General features: G+C 37.5%; 1 protein-coding gene across 3 annotated transcripts in view; it reads left to right on the forward strand.

The window, feature by feature from the left end:
• The window catches only part of FRS2 (fibroblast growth factor receptor substrate 2), a 120,289-nt gene that overhangs the window by 92,609 nt on the left and 12,578 nt on the right, over positions 1-15,102 (forward strand). For all 3 annotated transcript variants that reach the window (XM_029206054.1, XM_029206053.1, XM_029206055.1), the window contains one exon: positions 12,015-12,109. The gene's annotated coding sequence lies outside the window, so the exon portion shown is untranslated. The remainder of the gene's footprint in view (positions 1-12,014; positions 12,110-15,102) is intronic.

A 15,102-nucleotide genomic window follows, 5' to 3' on the forward strand; every position in this document is an offset into this window, starting at 1 on the left:
AATGTTCAGAACAGCACAATTTACAATAACCAAGACGTGTAAGCAACCTAAATGTCCATCGACAGATGAATAGATAAAGAAGGTGTGGTATATATACACAATGGCATACTACTGAGCCATAAAAAAGAATGACATAATGCCATTTGCAGCATTGTGGATGAACCTAGAGATTATCATACTAAGTGAAGTAAATCAAAAAGAGAAAGATAAATCCCATATGATATCACTTACATGTGGAATCTAAAATATGGAACCACCTCAACATATTGAAAGCTGTATATTGTGGGAGTCCTAGAAAGAGAAGAGAGAGAGAGAAAGGAGCAGAGAGAACTTTTGAAGAAATAATGGTTAAAAACTTCCCAAATTTGATGAAAGACATGAACATAAACATCCAAGGAGCTGATTGCGCTCCAAGTAAGATTAAGTCAAAGAGACATAGAGCAAGACACATTATAATCAACCCTCCAAAAGACAAAGACCAGGAATCTTGAAAGCAGCAAGAAGAAAGCTAATCATCACATACAAGGGATTCTCAGTAAGATTATTAGCATATTGCTCATCAGAAACTTCAGAGGCCAGGTGGCAGTGGGCTGCTATATTCAAAGTGCTAAAAGAAAAAAAGTCTGTCCATCAAGAATCCTGTTATCTGGCAAAACTGTCCTTCAAAAGTAAGTGAGAAATTAAGACATCCCCAGGTAAACAAAAGCTGAGGGAGTTCATTACCACTAGACCTGCCCTGCAAGAAATGCGCAAGAGAGTTCTGCAAGGTGAAACGAAAGGACTCTAGACAGTAACTAGAAGTTGTGTGGAGAAATAAAGATCTCAGTAAAGGTAAATACAAAGGGAATTATAAAAGCTAGTACTATTGTAACAAAGATTTATAACTTTTTATTTTCTACATGACTTAAAAGATTAATACATTTAAAGGAAAAAAAATATTAGTCTAAAAGCTCATGTTGTTGTAACATTTTCTGGGATAGAACATATGTTAGGCCACAAATTAAGTCTCAAAAGATTTTAAAAGATAGATAGCATAAAAGTATCATCTCCAGCTACAAGAGGATGAAGTTAGAAATCAACAACAGAAGGAAAACTGGAAAATTCACAAAACTGTGGGAATTAAATAACATACTTTTTTTTTTTAACGTCTTTATTGGAGTATATAATTGGTTTACAATGGTGTATTAGTTTCTGCTTTATAACAAAGTGAATCAGTTATACATATACATATGTTCCCGTATCTCTTCCCTCTTGCGTCTCCTTCCCTCCCACCCTCCCTATCCCACCCCTCTAGGTGGTCACAAAGCACCGAGCTGATCTCCCTATGCTGTGCGGCTGCTTCCCACTAGCTATCTGTTTTACATTTGGTAGTGTATATATGTCCATGCCACTCTCTCACTTTGTCACAGCTTACCCTTCCCCCTCCCCATATCCTCAAGTCCATTCTCTAGTAAGTCTGTAAACAACGTACTTTCAAACAACCAATCAAAGAAGAAATCACAAGGGAAATTAGAAAATACTTAGAGACCAAAGAAAATGAAAACACAGCACGCCAAAACTTATAGGACACAATGAAAGCAGTTCTAAGGGGATTTTTGTAGTTATAAATACTTATGTTAAGAAAATAAGAAAGATCTCTAGCTTTATAACTTAAGGAACTAGAAGAAAACAAACTAAAACCAAAGCTAGCAGAAGGAAGGAAATAATAAAGGTTAAAGGAGAGAGAAAGGAAATAGAGAATAGAAAAACAAAGTCAGTGAACCAAAAGTTTGTTCTTTGAAAACATTGACAAAATTGACAAATTTTTGGCTAGGTAGACTAAGAAAATAGGAGGAAAGACTCAGATTACTGAAATCAGAAGTGAAAGTGGTGACATCACTATCAAGTCTACTGAAATAAAAAGGATTATAAGAGAATACTATGAACAATTGTATGCCAACAAATTGAAGAACCTAGATGAAATGGACAAATTCCTAGAAATATAAAACCTACCAAGACTAAATCACAATAGACCTATAAGGTAAGGAGATTGAATCAGTAATAAAAAAATCTCTTGAGTAGAAAAGCCCTGGCTTGGGACCTCACTGGTGGTCCAGTGGCTAAGACTCCACGCTCCCAATGCAGGGGGCCCGGGTTCAATCCCTTGTCAGGGAACTGGATCCCACATGCCACAACTAAGAGGCTCCATGTCACAACTAAGAGTTCACATGCTGCAACTAAAAAAGATCCCACATGCCATAACTAAAAGATCTCATGTGCTGCAGCTAAGACGCAGTACAGCCAAATAAATAAATAAATATTTTAAAAAAAAAGAAAGAAGGAAAAGAAAAGACCTGGCTTCACCAGTGAATTCTGCTAGTTAAAGAACTACTATCAGTCCCTGTCAAACTTTTCCAAAATATTGAAGAGGAGAGAACACTTCCTAATTCATTCTATGAGGCCAGCATTACCCTGATAACAAAGTCAGACAAAGACGTTACAAGAAAAGAAAACTACAGACTAATATCTCTTGTAAACATTGATTCCAAAATCTTCAACAAAATGCTAGCAAACTGAATTCATCCACATAATAAAGAGATTATATACCCTGGTAAAGTGGGATTTCTTTTTGGAATGCAAGGATGGTACAACATGAAAATTGATCAGTGTAATACACCATATTAACAGAATGAAGGAAAAAAACACAATCATCTCAATTGATGCAGAAAAAGCATTTGACAAAGTTCAACACCTTTTCAAGATAAAAGCATTAAAAAAAAACTAGGAATAGACGGACACCGCCTCAATATAATGAAAGCTATATATGAAAAACCCACAGCAGACATCATTCTCAATAGTAAAAGACTGAAAGCTTTTCCCCTAAGATCAGGAACAAGGCAAGGATGCCCACTTTCACGACTTTTATTTAACATGGTAGTGGAAGTTCTAGCCAGAGCATTTAGGTAAGAAAAAGAAATAAAAGTTATCCAAATTGAGAAGAAAGAAGTAAAATAATCTGTTTGCAGGTAAGATGATCTTGTATGTGCGAAACCCTAATGATTCCACAGAAAAAATACTTTCAGAACTAATAAATGAATTCAACTAAGTAGCAGTATACAAAGTCAAAATGTAAAAGTTAGTTGCATTTCTGTACATCACAATGAACAATCTGAAAAGGAAATTACAAAAACAGTTCCTTTTACAGTGGCATCAAAAGAATAGAATACTTAGGAATTAAAAAACGTATACAATGAAAACTGCAAAATACTGCTGAAGAAATCAAAGACATAAATAAACACATCTGATATTCATGGATTAGAAGATACAATATTATTAAAATATCAGTCCTATCCAAAGAGATTTACAGATTCATTGCAATACCTGTCAAAATCCCAATGATGTTTTTTTCAAAAACAGGAAAACCTATCCTGAAATTCATATGGAATCTCAGGACCCTGGATAGGCAAAACAGTCTTAAAACTGGATTACTCACAATTCTTGTTTTCAAAACTTACTACAAAGCCACATAATCAAAACAGTGTGGTACTGGCATAAATACAGACATATAGACCAGTGGAATAGAATAGAGAACCCAGAAATAAACCCTCACATATGTGGTAAAATAAGTTTTGAAAAGGGTACGAAGACCATTCAGTGGGGAAACAAGTCTTCAACAAATGCTTCTGGGACAGCTCGGTATCTGCATACAAAAGATTAACTTGGACCTTTACCTAACACCATATACAAACATTAACTCAAATTGGATCAAAGACCTAAATATAAGACAAAAAACAGTGAGATTCTTAGAAGAAAACATAGGGCAAAAGCTTCACAACATGGATTTGGCAGTGCTTTCTTGGATGTGACACCAAAAGCACAGGCATCAGAGCAAAAGTAGACAAATTGGACTTAATGAAAAAAAATTTCTTTACTTCAAAAGATACTATCAACAGAGTGAAAGAGGCAACCACAGAATGGGAGAAAATATTTGCAAATCATATATTTGATAAGGGATTAATATCCAGAATATATAGAGAACTTATACTAAAAGTCAACAGCAGAAGAACAGCCTGATTCAAAAATGGGCAAAGGACTTGAATAGACATTTCTCTAAAAAAGATACACTGTGGAAAACAGTATGGAAGTTTCTCAAAAAATTACTAAAATAGAAAACTACCATATGATTCAGCAGTACCACTTCTGGGTATGTATCCAAAATAATTGAAAGCAGGGTCTTGGAGAGAGATTTGTTCATCCATGTTCATAGCAGCATTATTCCAATAGCCAGAACATAGATAAATGTCCATTGACAGACGGATGGATTAGCAAGTGTTGGTATATATTCAGTGGAATATTTTTCAGTCTTAAAAAGGAAAGGAATTCTGACACATGTTACAGCATGGATGAACTGTGAAGACATTATGCTAAGTGAGGTAAGACAGGCACAAACTGATAAATAGTGTACAATCTCAGTTATATGAGGTATTTAGAATAGTGAAGCTCATGAAAACAGAAGGTAGAATGGTGGTTGCCAGGATTTGGGCAGAGGGGAAATGAGTTGTTGTTTAATGGGTATAGAGTTTCATTTCTGCAAAATGAAGAAGTCCTTGAGATTGATTGCACAATATTGAATATATTTAACACTACTAAACTGTATGCTTAAAAATGGGTAAAATTGGGCTTCCCTGGTGGCACAGTGGTTGAGAGTCCGCCTGCCGATGCAGGGGACATGGGTTCGTGCCCCAGTTCGGGAAGATCCCACATGCCGCGGAGCGGCTGGGCCCGTGAGCCATGGTCGCTGAGCCTGTGTGTCCGGAGCCTGTGCTCCGCAACAGGAGAGGCCACAACAGTGAGAGGCCTGCGTACCACAAAAAAAAAAAAAAAAAAAAAAAAGGATAAGATGGTAAATTTTATATGTATTTTACCACAATTTTAAAAATTAGAAAAAAGAAAAAAAAAGATCTGAAGGTGAGAAAGAGTTTCTAACAGGAGTTTTAATATTTTCAAGAGCTTTATAGGTTGGCACACTGATTCTTTTGTATGTTTAACTTCATTTCAAAGCTTTTCCTTGATATAGGATTATAGATGGATCACTCTCACTTCTCTTAATCACATTTACTATGAATAAACTCATTTCAGGATAGGGGTTGTGAGATGCTTATGAGAGGAACAAATAAAAAGAGGAAGTGAGATTTTTCTTAGTTAATTGGCTAAAATCTCTTAAGAGAGAGAGCTAGATGAACATCACATAAGAGAAATGATTTATGGTAGAATTAGCTGGACAGTTTTATAAGCCAGAGGGGGGTAGTTTTATAAGCATGATGTATGTTAAGCTTCTGGAGAAAAAAAAAGCTGTGCTAAGGAAAAGGCAGTGGGTTGCTGCCCACCCTAATATGGGGTGTAGCAGCAGCTCACAAGGGGTGTAAGGAAACACCTGGCTGAACCGCTGATTTTATATACAGGTTATAAGTCCAGAACGAACAATTTTGTTTGTGTGTGGGTTCATGGTTTTGGAAATGTTCATTTTGGGTATCAATCATATTTGTTAACTCAAGTTAATATATAGATTAAAATGAGACTATTTGGAGGTGAGACAGCAGAAGCAAGAAGAACTACAGTCCTGCAGCCCGTGGAACAAGAACCACATTCACAGAAAGAGAGACAAGATGAAAAGGCAGAGGGCTATGTACCAGATGAAGGCAGAGGGCTATGTACCAGATGAAGGAACAAGATAAAACCCCAGAAAATCAACTAAATGAAGTGGAGATAGGCAACCTTCCAGAAAAAGAATTCAGAACAATGATAGTGAAGATGATCCAGGACCTCGGCAAAACAATGAGGCTAAGATCGAGAAGATGCAAGAAATGTTTAACAAAGACCTAGAAGAATTAAAGAACAAACAAACAGATGAAGAATACAATAACTGAAATGAAAACTACACTAGAAGGAATCAATAGCAGAATAACTGAGGCAGAAGAACGGATAAGTGACCTGGAAGACAGAATAGTGGAATTCACTGCTGCGGAACAGAATAAAGAAAAAAGAATGAAAAGAAATGAAGACAGCCTCAGAGACCTCTGGGACAACATTAAACGCAACAACATTCACATTATAGGGGTCCCAGAAGAAGAAGAGAGAGAGAAAGGACCCAAGAAAATATTTAAAGAGATTACAGTCGAAAACTTCCCTAACATGGGAAAGGAAGTAGCCACCCAAGCGCAGGAAGCGCAGAGAGTCCCATACAGGATAAACCCAAGGATAAACACACCTAGACACATAGTAATCAAATTGGCAAAAATTAAAGACAAAGAAAAATTATTGAAAGCAGCAAGGGAAAAACGACAAATAACATACAAGGGAACTCCCATAAGGTTAACAGCTGATTTCTCAGCAGAAGCTCTACAAGGCAGAAGGGAGTGGCATGATAGACTTAAAGTGATGAAAGGGAATAACCTACAACCAAGAGTACTCTACCCAGCAAGGATCTCATTCAGATTCGATGGAGAAATCAGAAGCTTTACAGACAAGCAAAAGCTAAGAGAATTCAGCACCACCAAACCAGCTTTACAGCAAATGGTAAAGGAACTTCTCAAAGTGGGAAACACAAGAGAAGAAAAGGACCTACAAAAACAAACCCAAAACAATTAAGAAAATGGTCATAGGAACGTACATGTCGATAATTACCTTAAACGTGAATGGCTTAAATGCTCCAACCAAAAGACACAGGCTTGCTGAATGGATACAAAAACATGACCCATATATATGCTGTCTACAAGAGACCCACTTCAGACCTAGGGACACATTCAGACTGAAAGTGAGGGGATGGAAAAACATATTCCATGCAAATGGAAATCAAAGCTGGAGTAGCAATAGTCATATCAGATAAAATAGACCTTAAAATAAAGAATGTTACAAGAGACAAGGATGGACACTACATAATGATCAAGGGATCAATCCAAGAAGAAGATATAACAACTATAAATATATATGCACCCAACATAGGAGCACCTGAATACATAAGGCAACTGCTAACAGCTGTAAAAGAGGAAATCGACAGTAACACAGCAATAGTGGGAGACTTTAACACCTCACTTACACCAATGGACACATCATCCAAAATGAAAATAAGGAAACACAAGCTTTAAATGACACAATAGACTAGATAGATTTAACTGATATTTATAGGACATTCCATCCAAAAACAGCAGATTACACTTTCTTCTCAAGTGCACACGGAACGTTCTCCAGGATAGATCACATCTTGGGTCACAAATCAAGCCTCAGTAAATTTAAGAAAATTGAAATCATATCAAGCATCTTTTCTGACCAATGCTATGAGCTTAGAAATGAATTACAGGGAAGAAAACATAAAAAACACAAACACATGGAGGCTGAACAATACGTTACTAAATAACCAATAGATCACTGGAGAAATCAAAGAGGAAATCAAAAAATACCCAGAGACAAATGACAATGAAAACACGACGATCCAAAACCTATGGGATGCAGCAAAAGCAGTTCTAAGAGGGAAGTGTATAGCTATACAAGCATAGCTCAAGAAACAAGAAAAATCTCAAATAAACAATGTAACCTTACACCTACAGGAACTAGAGAAAGAAGAACAAAGAAAACCCAAAGTCAGTAGGAGGAAAGAAATCATAAAGATGAGAGCAGAAATAAATGACATAAAAGCAAAGAAAACAGTAGCAAAGATCCATAAAACTAAAAGCTGGTTCTTTGAGAAAATAAACAAAATTGATAAACTATTAGCCTGACTCATCAAGAAAAAGAGGTAGAGGACTCAAATCAATACAATTAGAAATGAAAAAGGAGAAGTTACAACAGACACCACAGAAATACAAAGCATCCTAAGAGACTACTACAAGCAACTCTATGCCAATAAAATGGACAACCTGGAAGAAATGGACAAATTCTTAGAAAGGTATAACCTTCCAAGACTGAACCAGGAAGAAATAGAAAACATGAACAGACCAATCACAAGTAATGAAATTGAAACTGTGATTAAAAATCTTCCAACAAACAAAAGTCCAGGACCAGATAGCATCACAGGTGAATTCTATCAAACGTTTAGAGAAGAGCTAACACCCATCCTTCTCAAACTCTTCCAAAAAATTGCAGAGGAAGGAACACTCCCAAACTCATTCTATGAGGCCACCATCACCCTGATACCAAAACCAGACAAAGATACTACAAAAAAAGAAAATTGCAGACCAATATCACGGATGAATATAGATGCAAACATCCTCAACAAAATACTAGCAAACAGAATCCAACAACACATTAAAAGGATCATACACCATGATCAAGTGGGATTTATCCCAGGGATGCAAGGATTCTTCAATATATGCAAATCAATCAATGTGATACAGCATATTAACAAATTGAAGAATAAAAACCATATGATCATCTCAATAGATGCAGAAAAAGCTTTTGACAAAATTCAACACCCATTTATGATAAAAACTCTTCAGAAAGTGGGCATAGAGGGAACCTACCTCAACATAATAAAGGCCATATATGACAAACCCACAGCAAACATCATTCTCAATGGTGAAAAACAAAGCATTTCCTCTAAGATCAGGTACAAGACAAGGATGTCCAATCTCGCCACTGTTATTCAACACACTTTTGGAAGTTCTAGCCATGGCAATCAGAGAGGAAAAAGAAATAAAAGAAATACAAATTGCAAAAGAAGAAGTAAAACTGTCACTGTTTGCAGATGACATGGTACTATACATAGAGAGTCCGAAAAATGCCACCAGAAAACTACTAGAGCTAATGAATGAATTTGGTAAAGTAGCAGGATACAAAATTAATGCACAGAAATCTCTTGCATTCCTATACACTAATGATGAAGAACCTGAAAGAGAAATTAAGGAAACACTCCCATTTACCATTGCAACAAAAAGAATAAAATACCTAGGAATAAACCTACCTAGGGAGACCAAAGGTCTGTATGCAGAAAATTATAAGACACTGATGAAAGAAATTAAAGATGATACCAACAGATGGAGAGATGTACCATTTTCTTGGATTGGAAGAATCAATATTGGGAAAATGACTATACTACCCAAGCAGTCTACAGATTGAATGCAATCCCTATCAAATTACCAATGGCATTTTTTATGGAACTAGAACAAAAAATCTTAAAATTTGTATGGAGACACAAAAGACCCCAAATAGCCAAAGCAGTCTTGAGGGGAAAAAATGGAGCTGGAGGAATCAGACTACCTGACTTCAGACTATACTATAAAGCTACCGTAATCAAGACAATATGGTACTGGCACAAAAACAGAAACATAGATGAATGGAACAAGATAGAAAGCCCAGAAATAAACCCACGCACCTATGGTCAACTAATCTATGACAAAGGAGGCAAGGATATACAGTGGAGAAAAGACAGTCTCTTCAATAAGTGGTGCTGGGAAAGCTGGACAGCTACATGTAAAAGAATGAAATTAGAACACTCCCTGGCTTCCCTGGTGGCGCAGGGGTTGAGAGTCTGCCTGCTGATGCAGGGGACACGGGTTCGTGCCCCGGTCCGGGAAGATCCCACATGCCACGGAGCGGCTGGGCCCGTGAGCCATGGCCGCGGAGCCTGTGCTCTGCAACGGCAGAGGCCACAACAGTGAGAGGCCCGCGTACCGCAAAAAAAAAAAAAAAAGACACGTAAGAACACTCCCTAACACTATACACACAAAAAAACCTCAAAATGCTTTAGAGACCTAAATGTAAGACCAGACACTCTAAAACTCGTACAGGAAAGCATAGGAAGAACACTCTTTGACATAAATCACAGCAAGATCTTTTTTGATCCACCTCCTAGAGTAATGGAAATAAAAACAAAAATAAACAAATGGGACCTAATGAAACTTAAAAGCTTTTGCACAGCAAAGGAAACCATAAACAAGATGAAAAGACAACCCTCAGAATGGGAGAAAATATTTGCAAACGAATCAACAGACAAAGTATTAATCTCCAAAATATATTAACAGTTCATGCAGCTCAATATTAAAAAAACAAACAACCGAATCCAAAAATGGGCACAAGACCTAAATAGACATTTCTCCAAAGAACACATACAGATGGCCAAGAAGCACATGAAAAGCTGCTCAACATCACTAATTATTAGAGAAATGCAAATCAAAACTACAATGAGGTATCACCTCACACCAGTTAGAATGGGCAACATCAGAAAATCTACAAACAACAAATGCTGGAGAGGGTGTGGAGAAAAGAGAACCCTCTAGCACTGTTGGTGGGAATGTAAATTGATACAGCCACTATGGAGAACCGTATGGAGGTTCCTTAAAAAACTAAAAATAGAACTACCATACGACCCAGCAATCCCACTACTTGTCATATACCCAGAGGAAACCGTAATTCAAAACGTCACATGTGGGCTTCCCTGGTGGCGCAGTGGTTGAGCGTCCACTTGCCGATGCAGGGGACGCGGGTTCATGCTCCGGTCCTGGAAGATCCCACATGCCATGGAGCGGCTAGGCCGGTGAGCCATGGCCGCAGGGCCTGCCCGTCTGGAGCCTGTGCACCATAACGGGAGAGGCCACGACAGTGAGAGGCCCGCGTACCGCCAAAAAAAAAAAAAAAAAAAAAAAAGACACATGCACCCCAGTGTTCATTGCAGCACTATTTACAATAGCCAGCTCATGGAAGCAACGTAAATGCCCATCAACAGATGAATGGATAAAGAAGATGTGGTACATATATACAATGGAATGTTACTGAGCCATAAAATGGAATGAAATTGGGTCATTTGTTGAGACGTGGATGTATCTCAAGACTGTCATACAGAGTGAAGTAAGTCAGAAAGAGAAAAATATCGTATATTAATGCATATATGTGGAACCTAGAAAAATGGTACAGATGAACCAGTTTGCAGGGCAGAAAAAGAGACACAGATGTAGAGAACAAACGTATGGACACCAAGGGGGGAAAGTGGCGGGGGGATGGGGGTGGTGGTGGGATGAATTGGGCGATTGGGAGTGACATGTATCCCCTGATGACTAATAAGAACCTGCTGTACAAGAAAATAAAATAAAATTCAAGAATTAAAAAAAAATTTTTAACTAAAATAAATAAATAAACTGCTCTGACTTTCTGAGCACTCCTTAAGTTTTTTGGTTGGCACCACTCATACAGCTTTTATTACTGTCTCTTTTTTTCTCAATAAAAGAAATTCATTTCATTAAAAAATAAAATAATAAAATGAGACTCTGTAAAACGCCTAACATAATGCCTGCTGTAGTATAGCTATTTAGTAAATGCTAGTGCTCGTGCTTGAGTGAATTTGATTGTTTTTTCTGTGTTGTAGAAAGTGAATAAATTAACCAGAAAATTTTCAGAAGTATATTGAAATCTCTTAAAACTGTAGATTGTGATTTATTGCTGTAATTTATATCATTATCCTGTGACTCTATGGCATGCTAGTTCATACTGTTTTCTCATGACTGACTCCTCTGATTTGATCCTGGGGGGGTCTTGTGGATTAGAAGATACAGAGGGTGGATTCTAAAGACAGTCCACTCTTTGGCAGGAGGGACTGAGGTTTAAGAGATGTGACTGGATATGGAGAATTAGCCTGCCCTTGGCTAAAATGGGGTTTTAGAGCTGGAAAGGAACCTTGGAGGTAGTTTAGTCTAACCTTTCATTTTATGGCTGTGGAGATAAATATAGAGAAGTGTGTTGTCTAATGTCGTAGCTGTAGTGGAGAAGCTAAAATCAATGGCTTCTAAAGGTCCTGATATCCAGACATCATGGAACGTAAGCTACTGCATTTTTACTTTTCTTTTGCAGAGGCTGTATTGATGGTACCATGTACACATTATATTAATTTTTAGAACAGATCTTATAAATTATATATATTTTAATCAAAAATTCAGTCTTTTTAGTTTGTTTAAATAGATTAACTGAACTAACAGTGCTGCCAGAAGTCTCATAAGGAAAACTGTTTTTAAAGAAATAACAAATTCTTGACTTTTTCTTGCTAATTGTAGGTTAAGTCAGCAAACAAAGAAAACATGGTGTTTTGAAGTATGATTAAACTCCTGATGCTGCAGCAGAGGCTAAGAATATTAATGGCCAGATCTAGGTAAGTTGAAGTTTACTTTTAAAAAAATCATTAAGTGCACAAATTACATTTTTTAAACTAGAGATTTTAATAGTGTTTTCTTGAATGCAGTTTTATTTTGCCTCCTTATATGTTGTCACGTCCCACTTCCCAAAAATAAGGACAATTGGCTTTAATTAAACATGACAGTGTTTACTAATTTAAAATACCCAACACATTTGTTGCAATATTGATCTTCCCAAACAGAAGCTACCTTTTGTTCTTGAATGTACCCTTATTACTTTCCTATGTGGCTTTCTTGAGGGAGTATAGTACGTCTTTTTGTGTTTTTGCTGAGTTACAAACTTGACTGGGTAAGATGATGAGATCACGTGGTTTCTCATCAAGTGTTTACAGGTATTCGTACATATTGTTGGGTGTTACATAACTCAGACACTCTCCAGGTATTAATTTCATTGTAATAAATGCAGACTATCTAGTGTCTTGCCTTTCCCCCTGCCTGGGAATTCATGCTTCAGAAGGAGGAGTCAGAGATGTGGGTGAAAACGTCACATTAAAAATCTCCTTCTGTGCTGGAAGATTGACTACAACTGCCTGTAGTCCCAGCTGTTTCACAGTCTTACTCCTACTAAGCCTATTCTTCAGCCTTACTGAGGCCTCCTGTTGCTTTTTGCCTCCCTCCGTTTCTCCCATTTCATCAGCCCTCTTCTTTCTTGCTTCTTTCCTGACCAGACCTGATGGTCCATTACTTCAAACCCCTATATTGCCAATATCCTTTAATTTCCTTGTCCTTTTACCTTCTGACCCTGGGTCAGTTGAACTGTCTACCCTCTGGACTGCTGAGTACAGCTAGAAAAATAGCATAATCTTACTCTCCAACTTCTGCTAAGTCTCAGCATAGCCTACTTAATAATCCTGCTACCTTTCTTGGGTAGCTTCTCAGAATAATCCTCAAGTCCTTCATTGTGCAAACTTGGCTTCTATTTTACCAAAGAAATTTAGGATGATAGGTGTTATCCATTTCAGCTTCTCTACTGTGTTCCACCCATCCTTATTTTCTGCCCTCTGTCCTCAGGGGACAAGGCACTCCTTCTCTGGGCAGACTTCTTAGTCTGGGCCCCGGAACTCATCTTCTCTAGCCTCCCCGCTCCGTCTTGATCCATCCTGTAGCCGTCTATGTCCTTTGTTTTCTTCCTATATTCTTTAACCTTTACTGACATACTGATTACTAACCTGCATAAATCTATGTCACTTTAAAACAATAAGTAACTCAAGCAACATATTTTCTTTTGAAACCATGTCCAACCATACCCTATCACTTTAGGCTTTCCTTTCCAACTGTGTTCTTGAAAGAGCCTTTTCTATTCTTTGGAGGACTACTTCCTTATCTTCCATTTGCTCACTGCTGAATGGCTTCTGCCTCTACCTAACACTCCACTATGGATAGAACCTTCCTTCTTGACACTTTCTTTTCTTAGTTTGTACTATTCTGATTGTTTCTCTTCTCCTTCACTTGTTTTTCTGTACTCCAGTATTTGCGCATTTGTGTTCCCCAGAATTTTAACTAAAGAGTGCTCTTTATACTGTCCTTGATCAGGGTCTTCTGTTTTATAGTTTCAAATACCATGTGTCCCAATATTTTACCTCTTTCCTCAAACCCATTCTGATGTACTTACCTCTCTATTGCAAGTCTTCGTTTGGTTGTTCTCTGGAATCTCAAGTTAACATGTCTAAAACTGAACTAACCACCATCACTTCCTCTCGAAGACCTGAGAAAGTTTTTCCATTTCAAGTAATGGAACCAGCACCCTTCATCTGCCGCCCTGAAAACTGCCTCTTACTTCCTGTATACCTAGCCAGACACTCAGTGCTGCAGACTTGTCTTCCTAAGTATTTTTTAAATTCATTATTTTCATCTTTATTCCTACTATTGCTGCTCTGGTTTTAAGTCTTTGGCATATTCCATTTTTCAGTAGTCTCTCACTGGCTTCCCTTCCTCTGAGCTAAACTCCCACTTAAAATTACCCTGCAGATGGAGGTATCTAAAATGAATTCCTGACCACCTCACTTTCCTGCTTAAAATACTTCATTGGCTTTTCACCTTGTGTAGGATGAAATTCATTCTCTTTGGAGTGGCATACAAGGATTTCGTGTCACATGGTAGGCTTTTCATTAACTATTTTTGTACTGAACTGAAGCATTCAATGTGAATAGAGCCCCCAGGTAGGTTGTACCACCATTCATATATCCCTGACAAAATCAGAGGTGCTGCCTTAACAGGTAGCCTGTGAATGTGTCAAGTGGAAGAATGCTTTTTCTACTTCTTTTGAGAAATAGTTGAAAAATATTTACTTGAGGCATTATTTTTTCAGGCAAAAGCCACACTGTAGTAATCATTTAGCTCTTTGTATTCAGTGGTGAGGCTGGATAAGCAATTTCAAGAAGACTTTTTCTATCAATTATCTGTCTGCTTTAAAAATTTTTTTGAAATATTCTTTTGGCCTCCTTCTCATCTTCTAATTTATTAAACACTTACTAATTTTTAAAAATTAAACATTTATTGAATATCTGCTATGTCAAACAGTATGCTTAGTGCCCTAGAAAACTCAGAAGACACGGTTCCTATCTTCTTGGAGATCACAGTGAAGTGGGCGGTGAGACAGGTCAACATTATAGTAGAATGTGATAAGTGCCATGATAGAGTCATGTCCATTTGACTACAGGGACATTGGAAGCAGGCTAGCTTCAAGTTAGTTGGAGATCCCTAGGTTGTTGTTCAGGATGCTTTATGGTTTGTCTCATGCTTGTGTAACAGCCTACCCTGCACTCTAGTCATACTAGATGCCTCACTTTCTCCTGAATACATTGCCACCTTTCATGACTTTTATCGTTGCACCTAATTTTTTATCTTGTCTCAAGTGCCTATTTCTGTTTTTTGCCTAGCACACTGTTTCTGCTCACCTTTTAAAGTACCAGCTCAAATGGTGCTTCCTGCCCTTCCTAACCCAGAAAGT

Source organism: Monodon monoceros, unplaced genomic scaffold (genome assembly GCF_005190385.1).
Source record: "Monodon monoceros isolate NGI ecotype Baffin Bay Population unplaced genomic scaffold, NGI_Narwhal_1 Super_Scaffold_6, whole genome shotgun sequence".
Lineage (NCBI taxonomy): Eukaryota > Metazoa > Chordata > Mammalia > Artiodactyla > Monodontidae > Monodon > Monodon monoceros.